Genomic DNA, 8772 nt, shown 5'->3' on the forward strand with positions numbered 1-8772 from the left:
AACCCATCTGTTGCGCGTGCTTAATTATCGAAAAAATTTCTCATTCACCGCTTGCGGTGGTGGTTAGTCGTAGGAAAACAAGCTATTCCAGGAACACAAAAATATCCACAATAGCCCGTGATTGCTGAACACGGGACAGCTTAAGTGCACCAGCCGAAACTGGGGATACATTTTTTTAAAATGTAATTTGCGTACAGGTATGTGTAATATATATGTATACCGGTACGTGCATGTGATGTATCGAAGTTTGTGTGTGTTTTAGAAATTTTGAAGGAAAACAAATTTACATTTCCCCCCCCCCCCCCCATCTAATCGTGGCGATGGAATTGCGATCAGAAGTCCTCCCAAGGTGGTCGCGTGTGATTTTTTTTTATTTTCGCCCTCCCATATTTACGAACAATTCCGGCGCTTTTGCTCTGCGTATCCCGTTATGGGGAAAGCGGTGGTGGCAGGAGAGTTTTGCGTCGAATCCTCGTCACCGCAGTGATCACACGATGACAAAATCATCGCTCGTGCCTTTCATGCGACTGTACCGGATTTTTACTCAAACGTATTATTTTGCACATGTTTATTTTTGATAATGGTAAAAAAAAGTCATAATGTGGATGTGTTACGGTCCTCCTGATGTAAATACAGTTTAACTTAAAAAAAAGTCTGTGCTGCTGGTGATTCTTCTGCTGTACTATTCTTTAGTGGTTCAACTTCATGCATGCGCGTGTCCGATTCTACTTTACTTTGTTACGGAGACTTTCGTACATAGTTGGTATTATGAATTTCGTTTGCAGTATGCTTTGTTTTAAAGAGCAATTTTTTTTTAAAGAGCGAATCTTAAAAAAGTTTAATCTTCCCCCGAATTCCCTTAATTATAATGCTAAACATCATTTCTTTAAAAAATATATATATTAATTGCATCAACCAACGATAAGATTTATAGTCGTTTAAAAGGTGGGATTCAATAGACAAAGAACCCCCCCACTGCCACCCCTAAAACAATAATAGACATGGGCCCCCATAAAATTTAACGGTGGGGGGGGGGGGTGGTGGTGGGGGGCTGGCCACGGTCTCTCGGGCTGGGCTGAGGACCCCCCCTCCCCTCCTCTCAATAAATTGCAGAACATTTCCGCGGAAATAAAAACAAAGTGGCTCGCGCTTTCAATCTCCATTTCCTCCTCTGCCTCTGCCAGGGACCGTCGCTGTGAGCGCACCCAGACACAGACAGTCCGAGCGGAGGAGCCTTGAGCAAAGGCGACATCCCGGGCTCGCAGTGCGCTCCCTCTCTCTCCGCGCTTCTTACTGGCTGTTAGAAAGAAGGATAAATCACTTAATTTTTAAGCGATATTTTATTTTATTTTGCCAAGTAGAAGGCCCCGCTGAGCTGTTATAGATCGTTTTCGGAAGCGACCACCAAATGAGAGCTCAACGAAGTGGCTTGATTAACCGCGTGGAAATTTGTCGCGGCCAAATCCTCTAAACGCGTGATTGTTGATTCGAAATGTGTAGGGAGGGGGTGGGGGGAAAAAACCGGAGGGCCCTGGGGGAAAATTAAAAAACCACGTGATCACGGGGGGGGGGAGGGGGGGAGAGCGACCGAGAGACGCGAACTCTCCAAATGTGCAAGGCGCCACTGTGGCGAGAAGAGTCTTCAAGACGTGCCGCTGGAAACGACGCCGCGAGAGTCGTTAGAGACTGGCGACAGAGTGGAAGGCGAAGGAGGGGGAGCGCGCCACCCGACGGGGAGGACGTCCCGGGGTGGATCGTCGCATCGCGGTGACCTTGAGATGTAGTTTGGGTAAAACTTCATCCGGCAGTGGACAGATCGTGTCCGATGACATTAGCAGGAGCGGTCGGCCTGCCGCGGCTTCGTGATATATCTATAAATGCAATTGAATGGGTAGACATTTAAGTCCGTACATAGGAGAATATGTTACAGGTAAACGGATTACCCAGGCCAGACGCTGGTAATTCGGCTCTATTACTCTGCTTTCAGTGTGTAATCAGATTACAGTAATTTATTAAGCGTCCGCTGTCAGTTGATTACTTTTCGTAATTTATTTATTTTGTGCGTTGTATGTATGTGTGTGTGTATATACGTGCCGAATGGGGGAGCGGTGGTGGAGTGGTTAGCGCACCACGCGACGAAACCGGCGACCCCTGAACCGGCTCTGGGCCTCCCCTAGGTCGTCTCGGCCGTACACTAATGAGTACCTGGTGCGGTGTGTAAAACATCAGCACTGGGGAGACAAAGACGTCCTCGTGTGGTGCTGGACATCCACCCCCTCGTGTGTCATGTCGGCCTTCATTGGTCGCGCTCATTCACGGCACTTGCCCCCCACAAACTGCACGGAAGATCTTCGCCGGCGTCTTTGTCATATTCTGATTGAGCAAATTCGAGATATATTTGATGAGAAATTCTAAGCACCATGAATGCGCAAAACACTACCGCAGAGTAACTAACACATTGCAGGCAACGGTGGATTGCTGTTACCAGATTACAACTCCCGGACAAAATAGTGTAATCAATGCTACTGCTATTATATTGCAATTGCTCTAATACTCTATTATTACTGCAGTCTCCTTGTGTAATCGGATTACTGTGTGGGGACCACAACAGCAAACGCGCAACAAATCACGGCACACAACCCCGCGTCATCAAAGTAAACTGGTAGTTGAATTGCATGACGTTGAAAATGCCACGGCTGGGATGACGTTACACTGCTTGGATGACGTTACACTGCTTGGATGACGTTACACTGCTTGGATGACGTTACACTGATTGGATTACGTTACACTTCTTGGATGACGTTACACTGCTTGGATTACGTTACACTGCTTGGATGACGTTGCACTGCTTGGATTACGTTACACTGCTTGGATTACGTTACACTGCTTGGATGACGTTACACTACTTGGATGACGTTACACTGCTTGGATTACGTTACACTGCTTGGATTACGTTACACTTCTTGGATGACGTACACTGCTTGGATGACGTTACACTGTTTGGATTACGTTACACTGCTTGGATGACGTTACACTGCTTGGATGACGTTCCACTGCTTGGATGACGTTACACTGCTTGGATTACGTTACACTGCTTGGATGACGTTACACTGCTTGTATTACGTTACACTTCTTGTATGACGTACACTGCTTGGATGACGTTCCACTGCTTGGATTACGTTACACTGCTTGGATAGCGTTCAACTGCTTGGATGACGTTACACTGCTTGGATGACGTTACACTGCTTGGATGACGTTACACTGCTTTGATGACGTTTCACTTCTTGGATTACGTTACACTGCTTGGATGACGTTCCATTATTGGATGACGTTACACTGCTTGGATGACGTTTGACTGCTCGCGGAACGGGGGCTTCTTGCCACGTGAAGAAGGAAGTTCTGTGGGCTGGAGAGGCCTTCCAAACCAGCAGTCAACGCAAAGCCTCGTGCCATCTGCAGCTACAGGACCCAACAAAGTCCATCCCATACAGAACCCTCTTCTCATCCCATACTGAACCCTCGTCCCATCCCATACAGAACCCTCGTCTCATCCCATACAGAACCCTCGTCTCATCCCATACAGAACCCTCGTCTCATCCCATACAGAACCCTCGTCTCATCCCATACTGAACCCTCGTCCCATCCCATACAGAACCCTCGTCTCATCCCATACAGAACCCTCGTCTCATCCCATACTGAACCCTCGTCCCATCCCATACAGAACCCTCGTCTCATCCCATACAGAACCCTCGTCTCATCCCATACAGAACCCTCGTCTCATCCCATACAGAACCCTCGTCTCATCCCATACAGAACCCTCGTCTCATCCCATACAGAACCCTCGTCTCATCCCATACAGAACCCTCGTCTAATCCCATACAGAACCCTCGTCTCATCCCATACAGAACCCTCGTCTCATCCCATAAAGAACCCTCGTCTCATCCCATACAGAATCCCCGTCTCATCCCATACAGATCACTCGTCTCATCCCATACAGATCACTCGTCTCATCCCATACAGAACCCTCGTCCCATCCCATACAGAACCGTGAGGGGGGGTAGGGTGGAGGGGGGTAGGGTAGAGGGGGTAGTGGTCGTGGGGGGGGGGGGGTAGAGGGGGGGTAGAGGGGGTAGTGGTCGTGAGGGGGGGGTAGGGTAGAGAGGGGGGGGGTAGGGTAGAGAGGGGGGGTAGGGTAGAGAGGGGGGGTAGGGTAGAGGGGGGGTAGAGGGGGTAGTGGTCGTCAGGGGGGGTAGGGTAGAGGGGGTAGTGGTCGTGAGGGGGGGTAGGGTAGAGAGGGAGGGGGGTAGGGTAGAGAAGGGGGGTAGGGTAGAGAGGGGGGGTAGGGTAGAGAGGGGGGGTAGGGTAGAGAGGGGGGGTAGGGTAGAGGGGGTAGTGGTCGTCAGGGGGGGTAGTGGTCGTCAGGGGGGGAGGTAGACAAGGGGGGGGGGTTACGTGAGGAGATTTACTGCATATAAATGCGTAAAAATTGTATCGTACGTGAGAGTTATTGAGGTGAATAATCACGTTGCCCGATTCTGCCGATATATAAAATAACTGTAATAACATTTAAATGCATACGGTAACCGAAAACGATATTTAAAAAAAATACCTGTCTAAACTCATTGACCCTTAACGATGTTGCTTTCCGAGAGTAACCAGCGAGCGATAATAATAAATTACCTCACGCGTGCATTTTTTTTTATTTCGCGCGCGGTTACTTAGCGAGTTCGGGATAACCTCACAAAACGGACCATTGGTCTAACAATATTGACGTTCATTTATTCGTACATTTATTTATCAGATAACCACGTTGGGCCAGGCAAGCGGTATGGGGGGGGGGTTACTACTCGGTTGAAACAAAATTCAACAAGGGGGGGTAACAGTAGTAGCCAAATCCAGTTGAGAAACACCGCCCCTCGGGGTACGGTGAATCTGGGGGGGCGATCGCCCGCGCCCCGCACTTTGGGGGGCGGGCGGGCGCGCTTTGGTGTGAAGGGGGCCCCCACACGGTGGGGTTTGCCCCGGGCCCCGTAACCCCCCCCCCCCCCCCCGCCTACTAGACGGAGTTACCTTTCGAGATGTAATCAGCGTCTGATTTTCGACGTTCGCTCCGCGCCTCAGAATGAATGTAAACGTAAAATAAATTGTCGCTACGCCGTGGTGAGTAACCGCACGCGGTCGCGGGTGTGAACTCGACCACCCGAACTATCACACCACCACCCCCCCTTCCCCCAGCGGTCACGGCCAACATCAGTGGCGAGTGATACCTGAACCGCCATGCTCTCACTCCCCCCAAAAACAACAAACCCTTCACTGACCCTTCTTCACTGACCAGGGTGGAGAAGTATGGTCAGACGATATCGTGACGGACACGGTGTGGGAAAGCCTTCATCCAGCAGTGGATGGAGATTTATCCCCTCCAGTCACAAACGGGACGTGAGCCTGATGGTTATTTTGAACCCGGGTAAAGGTTATATCGCACGTGAAGGCGCAGAACACGAGGGGGTGGGTGGCCAGCACCACGACCGGCCGCCTTTGTCTCCCTAGTGGCGATGTTTACACATCGCATCGGGTACTCATATTGGAGGCTGAGTCGACCTTGGGGAGGCCCAGGACTGGTACAATGGTGTTGGTGACCGTGAGCGGGAATTAACTCGAGTCGTCGGGTTCGTAGCGCAGCGCGCTAACCGCTGCGCCACCGCTCCCCATAGGACAAAGATCCCCCGTGTAGCCTGTAACAGACTGCTGGGGCAAGTGCTGTTAGCTAGCACACACAAAGACAAAGATCCCCCGTGTAGCCTGTAACAGACTGCTGGGGCAAGTGCTGTTAGCTAGCACACACAAAGACAAAGATCCCCCCGTGTAGCCTGTAACAGACTGTTGGGGCAAGTGCTGTTAGCTAGCACACACAAAGACAAAGATCCCCCGTGTAGCCTGTAACAGACTGTTGGGGCAAGTGCTGTTAGCTAGCACACACAAAGACAAAGATCCCCCGTGTAGCCTGTAACAGACTGCTGGGGCAAGTGCTGTTAGCTAGCACACACAAAGACAAAGATCCCCCGTGTAGCATGTAACAGACTGCTGGGGCAAGTGCTGTTAGCTAGCACACACAAAGACAAAGATCCCCCCGTGTAGCCTGTAACAGACTGTTGGGGCAAGTGCTGTTAGCTAGCACACACAAAGACTAAGATCCCCAGTGTAGCCTGTCACATGCTGCTGGGACAAGTGCTGTTAGCTAGCACACACAAAGACAAAGATCCCCCGTGTAGCATGTAACAGACTGCTGGGGCAAGTGCTGTTAGCTAGCACACACAAAGACAAAGATCCCCCCGTGTAGCCTGTAACAGACTGTTGGGGCAAGTGCTGTTAGCTAGCACACACAAAGACAAAGATCCCCCGTGTAGGCTGTAACAGACTGTAGGGGCAAGTGCTGTTAGCTAGCACACACAAAGACAAAGATCCCCCCGTGTAGCCTGTAACAGACTGTTGGGGCAAGTGCTGTTAGCTAGCACACACAAAGACAAAGATCCCCCGTGTAGCCTGTAACAGAATGTTGGGGCAAGTGCTGTTAGCTAGCACACACAAAGACAAAGATCCCCCGTGTAGCCTGTAACAGACTGCTGGGGCAAGTGCTGTTAGCTAGCACACACAAAGACAAAGATCCCCCGTGTAGCCTGTAACAGACTGCTGGGGCAAGTGCTGTTAGCTAGCACACACAAAGACAAAGATCCCCCCGTGTAGCCTGTAACAGACTGTTGGGGCAAGTGCTGTTAGCTAGCACACACAAGACAAAGATCCCCCGTGTAGCCTGTAACAGACTGTAGGGGCAAGTGCTGTTAGCGAGCACTTATGAAGTCCGGCACGGTACACGAGGGGGTGGGTGGTCAGCACCACGTCCGGTCACCTTCGTCTCTCTCGTGGCAATAATCACACACCACGTCAGCTACTCATTTGAGGCCGAGCCGACCTACTCGCACCCAAAGATCCCCACCCGGTATAGCCTGAACAGACTCGCATACGCCTTCACAACAGACACACAAAGACCACAGAGATACTGACACGCACACAGCCACGACCCTCAAAATACCCCTCGGCTAATAAGCCACATCTAATGAAGCCTTGTGAACTATGCCGCCCTAAAACATATCCCCTTACCTCCAATTACGGCTTAGAGCTTTCGAATACTCAGATAAATGAGCTCAAAATCATTAACAAGTCAGAGTTTAAGAAAATAAAACATAATGGGGGTACCTCTGAGCCTTTGTGATAGTGACAAATGTAATCCTACTGACATCATTTATAATCCACGGATTTAATCCGCCGCCGCCAGCCGCCGCCGCTTGCTAAATTGCATGGTTACTACCCCTGGCAAAAAAAAAAAATAGCTTGGCAGAAAAACCTTCCGACAGAGTACCAAAAAAAACAAAATTATAGTTTTTAAAATATATAAATGAACCCAACTTGTCGGAAATGTCACATTCTGAAACGTGAGATGGTGGGGTGGGGGCGACGCAGCTTTTAGGTTTTCTACAACATTGTATTCGTTGTTTTTACAAAGAGAGAAAAATTGTGTGAGTTGGGGTGGTGGGGGGGGGGGTATAAAAACAAATTCGGAGCGTAATTTGTTGCTTACAGCAATCCGGTCGCGCGCAATACAGGGAACAGAGTTAAAACATGATTCCAGGACTTACGTCTTGGCGTAAATAAAAGATGAGGCGTTAAGAGGTTCAAACACCAAATGGACACAACCCATTGCAGGGCATCAAGGCTGCATTAACCACACGTACTGTACTTGCGTGGCAAAACAGGCAAACAGAAACGTGCTCTGATAATAACACGCGCGTTGCCTTTGAAACTGATTGAACTACACCAGAGAGAAACAAAGCCTCCTTCATTGCCTTGTCTCACCACCGGTGCTAGACCAGAGGACGCCAAAAGGCGAACAACGCAAAGGCACAGATGCAAGGATCAAAGCATTAAGAGTTCGGGTTGAGAAGTTAATATCTATAGGATCTTTTTTGCCAGTAGAAAAATGATGGGGGGGGGGATAAGAATAGGCTTTACCCTTTTTGCTTGTTAAGATGTTCAAACAGTAATGCATATATTATCAAAGCGTGTGTGTGTTTGCATGTTTTGCCACAAGTATGTGCGGTTTATGCAGACTTGATGCCTTGAAGTAGGTATCTGTTTGGTTGTTTGAACATCTTATAACGCCTCCTGTTTTTATCTATGCCAGAGAGGATAAAGCCTATTCTTTACAAAATAAATCGTCGTCTTGATACTGCCCCCCCCAAAAAAGGTCTCTTAGATATAAGTGCTCAACCCGTGCCTTGACTTAGCCCGAAAACTGTCTGTTAATGCATCGAAGCCTTGCTGCATCGGCCGCAGCTATGAACAAAGTACCCTCATCCCCCCCTCTCCCACCACTGTAATTACCAATAACTGTGGACCGCTGTGGACCGCTGCACGCAGGGCCGAGAAACGCGACTCTCCAGGAACGGGTCCTGCCAAGGCGAGGACGCGTGGACTCAGCTTCACGCGAAACCAACACCGGGCTTGGGCTGCGTTACGCAAAGTTACATTCCATGGTTGACACCACGCGTGACCGCCGCCGCAGCACGCGTGCGTGCGCGATCTTAAATAAAAATATATTTAAAAAATTCACCAACAATCGTCAAAGAGTCTCAGCCCCTCCCCCTTGCTCGAGTGACCACGGAGGAGGTACTGGTTTGATTGTTCGCTTGTTTGTTAAATCGGCGGTCCTGGGATAGC

The sequence above is a fragment of the Petromyzon marinus genome, chromosome 47 (genome assembly GCF_048934315.1).
Source record: "Petromyzon marinus isolate PM22_M1 ecotype Great Lakes invasive population chromosome 47, UKy_Petmar_22M1.pri1.0, whole genome shotgun sequence".
In the NCBI taxonomy this organism is placed as follows: domain Eukaryota; kingdom Metazoa; phylum Chordata; class Hyperoartia; order Petromyzontiformes; family Petromyzontidae; genus Petromyzon; species Petromyzon marinus.